Raw genomic sequence first — 15,947 nt, forward strand, 5'->3', positions numbered from 1 at the left:
GTGATTAGTTCCTCTGTGGAGCTTTTAGGGTTTTCCATATAAATTAACATATCATCTGCAAATAAGGATAGTTTTACTTCTTCTTTTCCTATTTGGATTCCACCTATGCCTTTCTTAATCCTACCAGGAATTCCCTCCTCACTTTTGTGTCCCAGCTCCTCCCTGGAAACTTTCAGGATTGCCCTGACCTTTTCATCCCTGGAATTTTTAGAGCACATCTGTCTGTAACCCCCACTGTGACATGTATTAAATACTGCTTTCATCATATTACCTCTTAAGGCTTTTCTTACATGGGTGCAGATTCAATGGACATTGCTTAGCACTTTCCAAACACAAAATTGAATACATATTAGTGCATAGTATGTTTTACTGACTGGCCATGACTAAGTTTAGAGTCAGTGTCAAAGAGAACAGACCTACCCTTACGTCACCCTACCTGCTTTTGTAGAGCCTTTGTATTTTTCTAGATAATGGTGTCACCTGTGAATGAGTATATTTTTCTTTCTTTTTAAATCTGTGTGCCTTTTATTTCCTTTTTCCATGAAGTATAATGTTGAATTGGGATGGTAAAAGAGGATATATTTGCTTTGTTCCTGATATTTGGGGAAATGTTTCTGGTATTTCACTATTATTGGTGATGTTAACTGCAGTGATTTTTGCAGATGTTCTTTATCATTTTTAGGGAGTTTTCCTGTATTCCTATTTTTTAAAAAGATTTTATTTTTTATGCATACAGAAGTGGAGTACAGGCCAGAGGTGCAGGGGGTGAGAGGATTCACCAGAAACAGAGTAGGGAGAAAAACAGGCAGATCAACAAAGCAGCAGGCAAGACAGGAGAGGGCTGCTGTACCATGTGGATCACTTCCAGGGCCGGGATCGAATTTGCACTGAAGTGGCCACAGCATGGCTTAGCTTTGCAGTGTAGTGCTCTACCCCACTGCACCACCAGGTGGAGGGCCCACCTGTATTCCTATTTTTTAAGAGGAGCTTTTTATTTTTAACCATGAGTGTTTGTTAGAATTTGGAGGTACTTTTTCTACATAAATTGATATCATCACAGAAACTTTCTACTATAGCCTATTGATATGGTAAAATGAATTGATATTTTTATGTTCAATCAGCCTTGCACAACTAGAATAAATACTTTTTCATGATGTAAAATTTTTAACATATTCTGATAAATGTAAATTGTTTCATTTGATTTACTAGTATTTTGTGGAAGTTTGTATATTGATGTTCCTGAAAGATATTAATCTGCAGTTTTTCTTTCTTATAATGTATTTATCTGGCTTTGATATTTGGGTAATGCTGACCTAGAAGTCCTCCCTGTGCTTCTGTTTTTTTGTTTTGTTTTGCTTTTAATATTTATTTATACATATAAAGGGTATAGGCCAGGTACAGGGATGTGGTGAAAGGATTCACCAGAGACAGAGTGGGGAGCAGAACAGGCCGATTGATGAAGTACACTGCTGAGAGGAACAGTGGGCGGGTCAGCAGAGGTCTGCTGCGTCATGTGGGTCGCCTCTGGGGCAGGGATCAAACTCATGCTTAAGTAGCTTTAGCTTCTCAGTGCTCTGCTTTAACCCACTGCACCACCAGGGAGGGCCTGCTTCTGTTCTTTTAAAAAGATAATATGAAGAACTAGTATTATTTTCTTCATAAATGTTTGATAGAATTCACCTAATTCTTTTTGTTTAAAATGATTAATTAATTATCAAGTTCAATATCTTTGACAAGTTGCTGTTTATCTATTTAGATCGTCTGTTTCTCCCAGGACCTTTTTAGTAATTTGTGTCTCTCAAAGAATTGTACCATATCATCTAAATCTGATATGTAGCCAAATAGTTGTTTGTAGTAGTACTTTATTAAATATATTTTCAGTGTCCTCAGGATTGGTAGTTATGACCCTTCTTGTGTATCTGATATTACCAGTTGGTCATCTCACTTTTATTATTGTGTAACTAGAAGTCTGTCAGTTTTTAGAGCTTTTCAATGGACCGGCTTTTGGTTAAATTGATTTTCTTCATTACCTTCACAATTTCAATCATTAACCTCTGGTCTAATTCTTTTATTATTTCCTTTATCCCTAGTGCTTTCGGCTTACATTGTTCTTCTTTGTTTAGTTTCATAGTTAGAGACCAATTCTTGGAAGATTTTAAATCCTTTCTTCTTTTTAAATATATGCATTTAATACTGTCAATCTCCCTTTACACCTTACTTTTACTGCATGACACAATTTTCTTAAGTTGTGTTTTTTTTATTTAAAATACTCTTGAGACTTCTTATTCCATCTATGGCTTGATTTACTTAATCAAGATTTTATGACCATCATTCATTTGTTTACTTAGTTTAGTAATGTTGAAAAACATACTTTTTGTGACTTCTGTTCATCTACATGTTGAGGTATGTTTTATGTCCAGAGTGGGTTCTCATTTAGTGGATGGTCCATGTGAGTTTTGGAAGAAAGTATATATATTCTGTTGTTGGGGGAAGTATTTTATAAATGTCAATTAGATCAAGTTGATTGATAGTACTGTTCAAATCATCTCTACTTTTATTGGCTTTCTGCCTGCTTGGTCAATCAGTTACTGACATAAGGATATGAAACATTGACCATGTTTTGATCTTTGAGACAAAATCAACCTCCAATACTACAGATGCAAGTTCTCTAGATCTATGTGTCTGTGCCAGTTATTTTCCCATAAATTATGAAAATGAATATACTTGAAAAGTGATAATAGCAAATTCCTTAGCGTTAGTGTTAAGAAGAAATAAACAGAACAACCAGTTGTGGAAGGGAATCATGAATAAGGGCAAAGTTGTTAGTTGATTTCTCAGAACCTGGTAACTCTGAGATTCCAGAATCTGCTAATGATATTTTTATTTAGATTAGGATTGTTTCTTTGTTCCCATTCTAATTCTTGCCTCACAGTCCCGCTATTTTTGTAGTAGGAGTTATCTGTTAAATAAAATCTAATCTGTGACCACAGTCTAATATGTGAAAATATAGTTATTGAGTGATATAGTGAACCAGATATCTTTCTAGTTTTCCCTAGATCACCCTTTAATATGAAATGTTTATCTTAAAGCAAGGGTGAAGTAACCCAAAACTTCACACTTTGAGTCAGACAACATGGCAGGCTTGAAAGTGTTGGAGAAAATAGAGAGCCTATTTCAATATTTCTGACCCTAAAGAAAATTCTTTGCTGCCTTTTGCTGGATTTTTTTTTTTTTTTCTAATGGCACTCTCTAAGAAACTTGAACTTGAAAACACCCAAAAATGGCTGGTACAGAATATCCTTCTGAGTGCAGAAAGACAGTCCAGAGAGATCTTGCTCTATTGCTGTTTTCACTTTTTTCCCCACAAAAAAAGAGGAGCCTGGGGAAACTTTGACAAATGACTTTTCCATGATGTCTCTAAATTAACCCTGAAAATTAGCATATGCCTTATGCAAAAAAAAAAAAAAAAAAAAAAGCAAAGCCTTTCTTCTCTACATACTGTACTGTTGAGTTTTCTTAGGATTCTCTAAATTTAGAAAGAGAAATTTGGTGGAGGTTAGCAGAAAATTCTGGCACAAAATCTGATGTTTGCCTTGACAAGGAATATAAAATTTGCGATCAGAATTGTCTTGAAAATTCAGGATAATTCTGATGCTATTTCTTGTTCACCTCTCCCTTGAGGACTTGCTTTTGAGAAAGAGCCTTGTAACTGTCCATTTGTTCTCTGAGTTCCATGTTAGATGGATGAATGACCAGAATTTTCATTCCACTTTTGTAGACAAGAGTGAGAAACAGCTAGGTTCTAATTATTTGCTCAAGGACAGGACTAGTCTTCTAATTCCAGTTCCTGTTCATTGCCTAAGCAGTTCCATAGCCTGTAATAATTAAATTACTGCTTCAATATTTTATTTAATGATGAGTGACTTTTGCCACCACAGATGTGAAATAGCTTTGGCCATTTTCCTGCTTGGATAACCAGTGTCTCTGAGAAGGTAGACTTATTCTTCAAGGGCCTCAAAGAAATCTGTCTTAAACATATTTCCAAATTACAAATTAACTTTCTTAAAGGGAGATACAAAAAGAAAACAGTTTTGTGTTCATTAGACTTAAGCTCATAACTCCAAAGAAAATGGGAGTTATTTTGTAAATAACCCTGTTGTTTTGATATCTATGGAAAGTCCCAAAAACTTTAAAACAAAGTGAAATGATATAATAAAATAAATACACACAGAGAGAGAGCATCATGGCTAAAGGACTATCAGTCATTTCTGAGCTAATTTCTTCCAAGAGGAAGACAGTGCCTTGGGAAGAAGGATCAAAGAGGGATTCTAAAAGCAAAAAACAAAACTGAATTTTATCTAAACATTTACTTCTGGGATGAGCAAATCATTAATTCCATAGACTCAAGATATATGTATACCTGTGTTTGTCAGCATCCTCAACTGTAAAATGGTTCATTAATTTGGGAGAAACCTTTTAGTGCAGGCTTCTGTTATTTGGACAGATCCTTCTATACTCACTAAGTTCAAATAGGAGCAAGCATTTCTTTGACAGACTTAGGATGATTCACAGCAAGGAATCCACTCCCTCCTCCTCCTCTTCTGCAGAAGACCCTGCGTTTTTATGATTATGGTTAACTGTAGAGACCCTGGCTTTCCCTGATCCAGAGGTTCAGTGCTTTGCCCCAGCTCCTTCATGCTTTCCAAGACCTAGATGTTCCTAGAGGTTTTCTGTTGTCATTTTTTTTTTCCTTCCTGACAATGAGATTTTTGCACTCTACTCAGAATCTTTCATAGATGTTCCCTGTATCAACAGAGCTGCAGCAGCTGCTGGCCAGTTAGAGTCTGAGGAATCTGCTGATGTCTTTTTATCTTGGCAAATAGCATCCAGATAAGCAAATAAATTTAAAAAAAAAATCCCATATGTGATAGTTTCCCAGCCACATTCTTTATAGGAACTTGTCTTCATTTTTGATGTTTTTATCACCAGGGATAAAGACTTAGAAGGCACTCATAAATTGCAAGCAAAAGCAGTAATTGCCTTCCAAGTTGAGTGCAACATGCAAAGCCAATGTGAAACTCTAAACTGTCCAATTTGTAATGGAAGCCTTTAGCCTGAGTTTACATTTAACACAAAACCAAAGACTCTCACGCAGGTATGCCTGCAAGCGGAGTGCTGTGTAGATGAATCTTGAGATCAAGATCTATTTTGCCGAAATGAGGTTTGAAAACAATCTAAGGACAAGTTATGTTTTCCTAAAATAAAAATTGAGTTTGGGCACCAAACTATTGTACATGCTGTTTAAATAAGATTTGAGCACTTTCAAGTGATTGCAGGTTTTTGACTTTCTGTTTGTAATTCCCTCCTGCAATTTCTCCAGACCTGCTTCCCTAAGGTTAAGAAAGCTACATCTGACATAATTTCTTTTATTACCCACATATTTGATGTACAATTTTGATAGCAAGTCCATTATTAACCTCAAAGAAGTTGCCTAAGCCTAAGCCTAAGCAATACCTTAACATTTTTATTTGTAGAAGGTACATATATAACAAATATAAATCAAAGTGTAGATATAGTAATGTGTAATAGTATGTTAAAGCTATTCTATATTACATGTTATTCTATGGAATTACATATCATTTAAAAGTAGCTCTCTATAAATTGATGTCTTTATACATATTAGGAAGAGAAAATGCTACATGAAGTTAAAAAAAAAATTCGTGCTAGTCCTGTCACAAAGATAATTTTAACTGTCACTGCAGTTCTCCCTGATTCCTCATCATTCTGTGGAGTAGTGGTGGTAACACCTGACCTACTTCCTTTACAGACACAAATGAGAAAAATGTTTTTTTTGGGGGGGGAAGAATGTAAATGTGAAGTCCAAGTGGTATCTCTGATGCACCCGTATGAAGAAATGCTCGTTGTTCTCCTACTGGACCTTTCTCTGTAAACATTCACAGGACTTGAAGCAAATACAATGTTAAAAATTCACATGCACATTTCTAAAAGGGAGGATGGCTTTCATATTGAAAAAGCATCATGATCAAATGACTTGCAGTGAATTTCAAAAGGCTTCCATTTTCAGGAGCATATGAGCAGAGGGAGTATTTTAAAGCAGGTTCAGCAGGGTCTTCTGGGCGCACCCCTAGCAATTCTGATTCAGTAGCTCTTAGCTGAGACTGAGGTGTGGCTTAGTTTTAATCTTCTTAGAAATTCTAATGGGCAAGTAGATTTTGAATATATAATATTTAACACACAGTCAGAAAAAGCGACTATGTTGAAATGACTACATGCACATAAAGACAGAATTGAATTTAACTAGAAGCAGGCACAGTACAGATATAGAATGACCTCTCTCTCTCTCTCTCTCTCTCTCTCTCTCTCTCTCTCTCTCCCCCACCCCCGCCCCAGCCCTCTAGGTATACCGGTCTATCAGCTAACTGGAGATTACAATTTCCTGCTATATTGTGCATATCAGTTCAGATTAAATCCTTTAGAAGAAATTTCATTTCCTTTTCCTATATGAAATTGCTCCTTTAAACAAGAGCATTTTAGGTAAAAGCTGTTTTATTTGATCTGTTCAGTACCTTTTATTGCAATAAAAATAGTGTAGTCCTGAATAAGTTTGAATGCTCTTGAGTTGGGGGGGCAGAAGGATGAATCCACTTTCTACATCTAAACTTTTACCAACTCTTTTCCTCTTGTAACAGCAAGCTTTAAAATTAGCAGCAGTGTCTTGAATATTGAGGTAGAATCACTCTGTGCTTCTTGCTTTTTAAAAGCATCACCTGTGATGCTTAAAAACTGATAAAGATTAAGAAGTGCTTTACACCAGAAGTTACTTCATGAGAAATTAAAGTTTGGCTTAAATTGCTGAGTAAGAGCAAATCAGAAGCCTTTAATTAAAGTATAATCAAAAGCTAGTTTTAGCAAAAGTTGCCTTTTGTCCTGTTGGAATGATCTTACAGTATTATAGGATTTTTGCTTATCTCTTCCCATCAAAGTAGGAGGGAACATGTTTATTTGGGTCATCTTCCCAGACTAGCAGGGGAGACAGAGAAAGAACAGGGACATCAAAGAACAGGTTCCATTCCAGCCTCTATCAATCAAGTAAATTGAAAAAGCCATTTCATTTGTCTCTATCAAGTTTCTTCAACCATCTAGAAAATGGTGATTATAGCATGGGACCGGAGGCAGGCACACTCTTATAGGAGATTCCACAATGTTTTAGGGAGTCTCTGCGCCCTATGTTTATGGAGTATCTCCCTTTTCAGTCCAGGACTATGGAATGCTCTCACATGGTCTGAGAGAGATTAGCCAGATGTGTAAAAAGGAGAAAAGTGATAAGAACACATTCCCTTTCTGTTTTAGATTGACTGTTTGTGCCCTCTTACTCCAATGCTAGTAACCTGTAAGATGATAGTTGGGAGGTGACTAGATTTAACTGTGGTCATGAAGGTGGGGTTCCTATTATAGGATTAGTGCCATTATAGGAAAAGGAAGAGACCAGAGCTTGCTCTCTCTCTTTGGAACATATGAACACATTATGAGAAGGCAGCCATTTACAAACTCACCAGACACAGAATCTGTCTGTGCCTTGATCTTGGACTCCCAGATCCAAAACTGTAACAAATAAATTTCTGTTGTGTTATATACCACCTAGTCGAGGTTTATAGCAGCCCAAGCAGAGTGAGATATTCTGCTCTTGACTCTCATTATTCTGCATTAGTAGAGTATATTATTACAAACAACAAAAGAGATCTATTTAAGTTATACACACATGACTTCTTAATATTGTCTAAGTGGCAAGAGAAATTATTAATAGTAAGTAGTCTGATAATCACCAAAAATGCCTTGCGCTAAATTGACACAACTAGAAGAAGAAGAAAAAAAAATCTCAAATACAAACCAGGACACTCCCTAAGAAGAAAATCAAATGCTACACTGCTTAGTAAATGAGTAACTTGGAACTGAATTCTAGAAATCTGTTTCTACAGCCCCTAGAAGTTCTTTGGAAGAGTCACTTGCTCAAAGTTTGCTCACTTCTGAATCCAAGGTCTTCATAGTGACACCTGAATGATAGAATCTACCTCATTTGCCTTTATCCAATTTGCAATGAACTCTGGGAATGTAACTTTTCTGACTTCTTCCCAGTGTTTGTAATGTAGGAAATAACAAATGTAGAAAGGGTGTCTGAAGACATTGGACAACCTCAGAAGATAATAATGGCAGCACCAGCTACAAGCACTAACAGCTAAAATTCCTTATCATTCCTTACATGCTAAGAATTGTCAATATCTTTCAATACCTGGCTTCTTAATGCATTGGATCCTTGCATTAAGCCAAGTGGGGTGGGTAATAGTATTACCCTTAGTTTATAAATTAAAAAAAAAAAATGATATATAGGGACATTTAATAAGTTGCTTAAGACTACTAGTAGGAAAAAGTAATTCATTGTAATCCTGAACTTTTGTATCTTCCTTTTCCAAACACATACTAAAAAATGGTTGTACAGGGTTTTTGTTGTTGTTGTATTAAATAAAATTAAGCCATTGCATTCTTGAGCATCTGTCTGAGAGAAATGGAAGTTGAAATTCACACAACAAATGTTCAGAGTGACTTTCTGGAGCCAGACTTGTCCTCCCACCATAAACAACAAAAGCCATTAGACATCAGTATGCAAAAAACTAAACTTTGATCAAACATTTTTCCATAATAACATCACTTTTTCATGAAGTGAGGTCCAGCAAAAAAAGACCTCTCATTGCAGTATTTACCTCATGCACCTTCTTTCTGGTCATGTGAAGATCATAAGAGCAAAGATTTCACCTTCTTAGTCTCCTCAGTGAATAAAACTCCAGGATTCAGCTAAATTTCCCCTAATGCCAGGCAGGAGAAGCCCTAGAGAAGACTGAGAAGCCATAGGGAAGGAGAAGTGATTTTTGCTGGCCAGAGGATGATGAGTGTACATCTCAATGAGAATATCTGTGACAGGAAAAGGACTTACACACATACAATTTAAGAAGTGTGATATTGGAAGAGGACTGAGAAACCTCTTTCTACCCTCAAAATAACCTTCTTTGTGTGGTTTCCAAATTCCATCATTTAGGAATCTTTTCATTTAAGCATTAACCATGCTTGATAGTCCATTTACATTAGTTGGAATATGCATTCTCCAGTTAGAGGCAAATACTAGTCACAAATACCTAATCATTATCAGATTTGTCTGGGGACACTTAGGCGGACTCTTAGTAAATGTGAAAACTGAGCCTGGAATGTGGGAGTTGGAAAGGGCTGTACTGCATTGGTGTTGTTCAGACTGGCCCAGCCTGAGGAGTAATTTAGGGCAGCCCCAGGCTATGAAAGCTGCAGAAGAAGCAGAGTCAGGAGTCAAGATAATATATGTGCTATGACTAGCATGACATTTTGCCAAGCCTGCCAATGTCCTCCTCTGAATGACCATTGCCTCTGGAATGAGTGCCCAGGTAACTGTCAAGAAAAAAGTCACAAGTATGAAACTGAGTCTATCAGAATAGAACCCAATTGCATATGGCTAGCTCTTGGCAAGTAACTCATTTTGTGACACACCCTAGAAACAAGAATAACTAGCAAAAATGACTCCCAGTTTTAGTTGGATTTCTCCTTCCCAAGTTAGATTGTGTTTAATGTATATCCTACATTTCCCAAAACCCCTCTTTCCTCATACATGTCTCCATTATACAGAAAACCTGAGGACGCTCTTCCCTGCAGCCCTTAGTCCAAAACTCATTTTAACTCCTGTCTTTCTATCAACTGATTCCCTTTCTATGAAATCATCTGCTCATTAATCCAATATCACTTCTCCTTGCCTCACCCCTACCCCTAGAGCTCTAGCTGGTTGCCTTAATCAGCTTCAGGTCTTAGGGCTTTGGGCGGGGGGGGGGGCAAGAAGAAAAATATATATTTTTTTTAACTTATAAATTTTGACTCAGTCCAAGGATTGAATCATACATGAATGGGCAGAAAGTGTATTTCAGGTGAGGAATATCAGAGTCATAGTTTTCCTGTCATGCTCAAGTGAATAAGTTCATATCACCAACACAATAGAGTTTGTCTAACTCTGTCAAGTAGACAAAAATCAAAGTCTATACTCATCTGCTAAAAACCTTCATCTTTGGATCATAGTGCAGGTTCACCTGCCTCTCCTTGGTTCCTGAGTTGTTACCACTTTGTGCAAGGAGATGCAGTCACCGGGGAACCTGTGCGTGCTGCATGAGCTCTCTGCTGTCTGAGCATTCCCGAGCTGGGTCTTCAGGTTCCCTGCTCATCAGCATGTCTATTTGGCATCTATTCTCCCAGTCACTTCCTCCAGCCTGTACTCAGAGGTGCTCTTGGCAAGTGTGATCTGCAAGTGTGATCAGGTGTAAAAGAGGATGTGATACCAAAGTGACACTGCTGTCACCTAGGATGGACTCCCGCAGCTGACACGTGTACACAGAGCAGCAGTGCACAGCCTGCTCCTCGAAATTCATGGGCCCCAGGGTGAGAGCTGAGGGCAGGAGCCCTGCTAACAGGAAATGCAGTGCCTTGTTGCCAGAGACTAGCCGAGCATAGCAAGATTTAATCCTTTCAATATCCCTGGCACATAAATCCACACAGATTGTGATTTTCAAAGTTTTAGCTACCAGACTCGGCATACAGCCTGTCTCTGACACAAAAAGAATGAAAGCTTTCTATTCGTTGTGCCCCCAGAAAGTCTCCACAGAGAGGAGAAGAACCAGGGTGGTTAACTTAAATTGAATCACTTCCCATGACAGCACTTCACAAAATGCACCATGGAATATACCAGGCTCCAACTGTGTACAAGGCTTGCTCTAGGCCCAGGAGATTCATCAATGACTAAAAGAGACAAAAAGTAGAAAAGAAAGGCAAATTTAGATTGGAGAAACTAGAACTAAGAATGCCATAGGGGTGTTTGGAGAAGGAACTAAATCCATTATGTCATTTTGTTATACGGTATGTGGGTAGTATTTGATATTTTTTTAGTTAGTTATACATTCCAGAAAGCTTATATTTTTTATAAACAAGACAAAACTATGTGAGCCGAGACATCTACTACTAGAGAGAGAAAAGAAGGGTGTTGGTATTTCAGTGCTAGCTACGGATCGGGCATTAATTATATTTTATTTTATCACAATATTAACCCTATTATGCGGGTATTAGTCCCATTCTTAATACAAAATTGTATTGATTTTCCACCTAGAAACAATGGAATGAAATATTGTTTTAGAAAGTAACCCATCAACTAGCACCAAAGTTCAAAATTAATTTCCAATTAGTCATGCACGTGTTGATTTTATTTTAGCTTTTTATTTGATCCCTCTGGGTAGATAAACCCTAAAAAAAGAGTCTCTGCATGGTAGAACAGAGGGATTAAATGTTTAAGGTCTCATAATTTGGGAGTAAAAATGACTTCAATTTACCAAAGATAAAGAACAAATATTTTAACCTATTCACTGTTTGCTCACACATATCATTTAATGAGACAATAAATAATGGAGATAATCTTTCCATTACATATTAATTTGTACTTTATTATCCTGACCTTTTCAGTATCTCACTTTAATTCTGAGTTAGTAATAAAATCTCCATTCTCCTTTTACAGCTAACTCCTCAGTTCATACACTTGTTTCCATCCACTCTCATGTTCTCAAAGGATTTGCTTCTGAAATATAATTTGTCTCAAGTCTACTCAGATTTCCCTCTTTACTGGGATCATTCCCATTGTTACATAACACTGCTACACTATCTTCCCTCTTAAAATAAACAAGTAATCGTTTTCTGAACTTCTACTTCCATACTAGATAGGGGACTTAGTATTGTACTGGCCTCCACAAAAGAGGCAGACATGTAATCCATCGTCTGAAGAAAAATCACTCAGATAGAAAAAGACCTACAGTGGGCAAAAGTGATGAGGTACACGGAAAGAATTTTAAAACAAGTATTTAAAGAAAATCATAAATGTAATGAGTAGGGAAGTAGGATATATCAAGTACAACTAAAATGAATTTCTTGAATTGAAAAATACATTATCTAAAAATTTTTAATCACAACATGGGTTTAAGAACCAGTTAGAAACTAAAACTCTTGATAAATTTAAAGACATAGCAAAATTACCTAAAATCAGAAACTCAGAAAAAAATGGAGTCTTCATTGAGCTATGGAATAAATTTAAGAGGTCTCAAATATAAATCAGAGTCCATTAGTAAGTGAGAAAAGAATAAATTGTTGGTGAATTAATAACTACAAATTTTCAGATTATGATGAATATGTTCAGGTCCAAGAATTTCTCAAACACCAAGACAAGATGGCAGGGAGACCTGACGCCTCTCTCCACCTGGTTTCTGGTCACCCACCTAGTTGGCCTTGGCTTATTTATTTGATAGAAGGAATAACAAAAGAAAACCATGATGTACAACTACCTTTGATATCTCTGCTTATGATCCATTTTCTAATGTACCATTTGTATCGCAAGTCACATGACCTGGGCAAAATTTAAAGTGTAGTCTCTATCAATGAGAAAAAGAGCAAAGTCAAAATTCAAGGTGATAATAATAATAATACTAAGATAGGAAGAATTTGTTTCCTTTGCCAGGAAAAAGCTGATCTGCTCAGAGCTTTCCTGACCATCCTATCTAAATATGTCCCCTTTTTCCTCCCATCACACTGTATATACTTTCTTTTTTCTTTTCATCACTTGTAAGTATTCAAAGTTGTATTAAGTATCAATTTATGTGGTCAGTAAATAGTTGCTGAATGAATCAAAGGATGTAGGACTAGATATATTTTATATAAAGTACATAAAACATAGCACTATTCAGTAGGCCATTTAAATGACATTGTGTTGATAAAGAAAATTTTAAAAGCCAGGAGACTTTATAAAATAAGAGAAAATGTAATTTTAGCTCAAGATGCTGGACAAAATAACATACATATATACACAAGTCTGGTTAGGACACTATGGTCTCATCTTTTATACAATTTTTATGTAGCCACAAGTTCTGCAGAAATTATGAGATAACAATAAATACATAGTTTTCTTTGAACTTGATTTCAGAGGACAAATTAAAAATCATTACCTGGCTTTGTATGAACTGGACTTTTTCTAAGAAGTAATGAAAATTATGTGGGATGGAGATATTTTTTTCTTAGCATTTACTCACTTGGCACTGGCTGCAAATGTGATTTTAAAGACCTGAAAGCAAGTCATTAAACAATAAAAAACAAATTGTACATTCCCTTAAACTTAATCAGACCAAGGCTTGGTTGAAGGCTCAGGTTGGTCAGGGTGGTTAATTTTTATTACCCTAATTAGAATGCACTTTCAAGATTTCTTAATTAAAAGTGATTCAATATTCTCATTTTGTTGGTTAAGAGGTAAAAGGCTAAATGGAGTGAGTGTTAACAATCCTTTGGAACAGAAGAGTCTGACCATTTTTCATATTACATACTTTGCTAAGCAAACAAGGAACTGATAAATAATCTCCACATTCTGACTTTGTTATCTGGTGTGAAAAGAGGAGAGAGAGATAGGTAAAAGATAATCTAATTGTCAATTAATAGTTCATATATGGCCATTTCTTCTGGTTAATCTGATATCCTATCAAATCAGTCATAGATATTCTCTCTCTCTCTCTCACTCTCTCTCTCTCTCTCTCTCTCTCACACACACACACACACACACACACACACACCACATACTCTCTCTTTCTCTCTTTCTCACACATACACACACACACACACCACATACTCACACACCACTAGTCAGAAACTGTGAGAGAGCTTCAACTGTCTTGGGCCAAGAAAGTCTATCCATTAGTCCATGCACAATGCAACAATGTTTCTGATTCTTACTAGGAATTTTTAATTTACAGCAAAACACAAATTTAGAAGTTTAGTTCTTCAGTTATCTAGAAGTATCTACTAATGTCAGTACAGATGTTGTGTACATTACAATAGAGGACGGTACAGTTAGAGTCTATAAAATGTTTATTTTCTCAGATAAACCCCTAACTCAGCAATTTTGAAATGTTTTTGTCTCAGTTCATTTTACATTGTTTCAAGCCTTCTTAATAACTTACATAGTAATACAGCTGGGTTCTCATGCAGAGTTTGCATTGATACCCCTTTTCAATATCACACACTATGCACCTTCTAGAAAACAGTACCACACACTCATGAGAGAATGAGATGAAAAAATGGCAAATAAAGTCTTAACGTTATTATGAAAATATTTCTGACTTCACAGACCTCCTGACAGGGTCTCTGGGACTTAGAGGCATCCCAGACCACATTTTGAGAATGTCTGTCACAACCAGTTGAAAGAACTTCTCTTTCTGACTAGAGTCTCTTGATGGCTCATAAAAAGGCATGAAAGGATATCAAAGTATATGAGAAAAATGTCAATTTTACTCCTTTGGTTTCTGTGGCAAACTCAATTATAATTCAATTGATACAACTTTATTAAAAAGACTTGATTTTTGTAAAATAAAATACACACACACACACATATATATATTTATATATATATATATATTTGCAAGTTCTTGTAAGAGTTAATGATCCCTATATTGTTTGTTTGTTTTTTTCCAGTTTTTAAGGGTGCTATGTAGGTAAGTTCATCAGAAGATTTAGCTTCAAATCCTTTAACCCCTAATCAACAATTTTGTATTTTTCAGTCCCTCGCCTTAAGCTGTAAGTTCCCAACATCTTGTAAAATTAGAACTTCCTACTTTACAAGTTATAAAAGTCACTTTTCTTTTAAAGTGAAAAATATTAAATTCCTCTTTAATCTTCTTACTGTCCTAGAATATATGATCACAGCAAATAAAGATTACTCATACCCTTAAGTTGTTGAAATTAAGACTGAAGATAATTAATATGCTCAAAGTTAGACAAAGATAACCTAGCCATTATATAATTAGAAATAATCATGAAAGAACAATAGGTCTAATATAAGTAATAGACATTAATGGCAAAGTCAACCTTTTTTCTTTTTTCTTTTTCCTTTTCTCATGATGTCCCCTTCTCCAGAATGCTTACAGAAAGGGTTCTGGGGACATATAAATAAAAATGAGGCTAGCTCTTCATGAGATTACTTTTACCTATGATGTATGGCCATACCATCCTGAACATGCCCGATCTTGTCTGATCTCGGAAGCTCAGCAGGGTTGGGGCTGGTTAGTACTTGGATGGGAGACCTGTGAAAGTATATGTCATCAAAACTGTTACTATGTCATTTGCGAGGTGGTAAATTAGACCAGACAACAATGGATGAGGACATTAAAGCATGTAAAACTCTAATGTGCGTGGTTTCTGGTTACTAATTGTGAACAAATTATCACCAAGCTTAGCAGCTTTAAACAATCTTAATTCTGTTAGTTAGAAATTTGTTAGCTGAGCTGTTTATACTTAGGGTCTGTCGTGTTAGCGAGACTGGAACACATTCTGAAGGCTCAATCGGTTACCTATGCACCTTGGCTTCTTCATCTACCTGGAGGTTGATGCTGGGTGGTTAACTGAAACTCAGCTGGACTTTGAATCAGAATGCCTCTATGTTACTGTAATAATTTGATGGTTTCAAACTTCTTACATTTCACCAGAACAAACATCTCAAAAGAACTAGGCAAAAGTTGCTTGATCTTTTCTGATCCAGCCTCAGATCTCAGTATTACTACCATTGTATTCTGTTGGCTACAATGGAGTCATTAGGGTAAGCCTACATGGAACAGACCTTTCTGGGGGAGGGGGGGGAGGGGGTCAGTGAGTTGTTTATGTCCTTTAAAATCAACATGCCATATAAAATTAACAATATCTGCTTCAATATTTTCAAACGGAGAAAAATACTTTCCATTAAGCCTTTATACTTTCATTAAAACTATGTCTTTATTCTTTTTTTTTTTTTTTTT

The sequence above is a fragment of the Condylura cristata genome, unplaced genomic scaffold, assembly GCF_000260355.1.
Source record: "Condylura cristata isolate star-nosed mole 26May11 unplaced genomic scaffold, ConCri1.0 scaffold00030, whole genome shotgun sequence".
Lineage (NCBI taxonomy): Eukaryota > Metazoa > Chordata > Mammalia > Eulipotyphla > Talpidae > Condylura > Condylura cristata.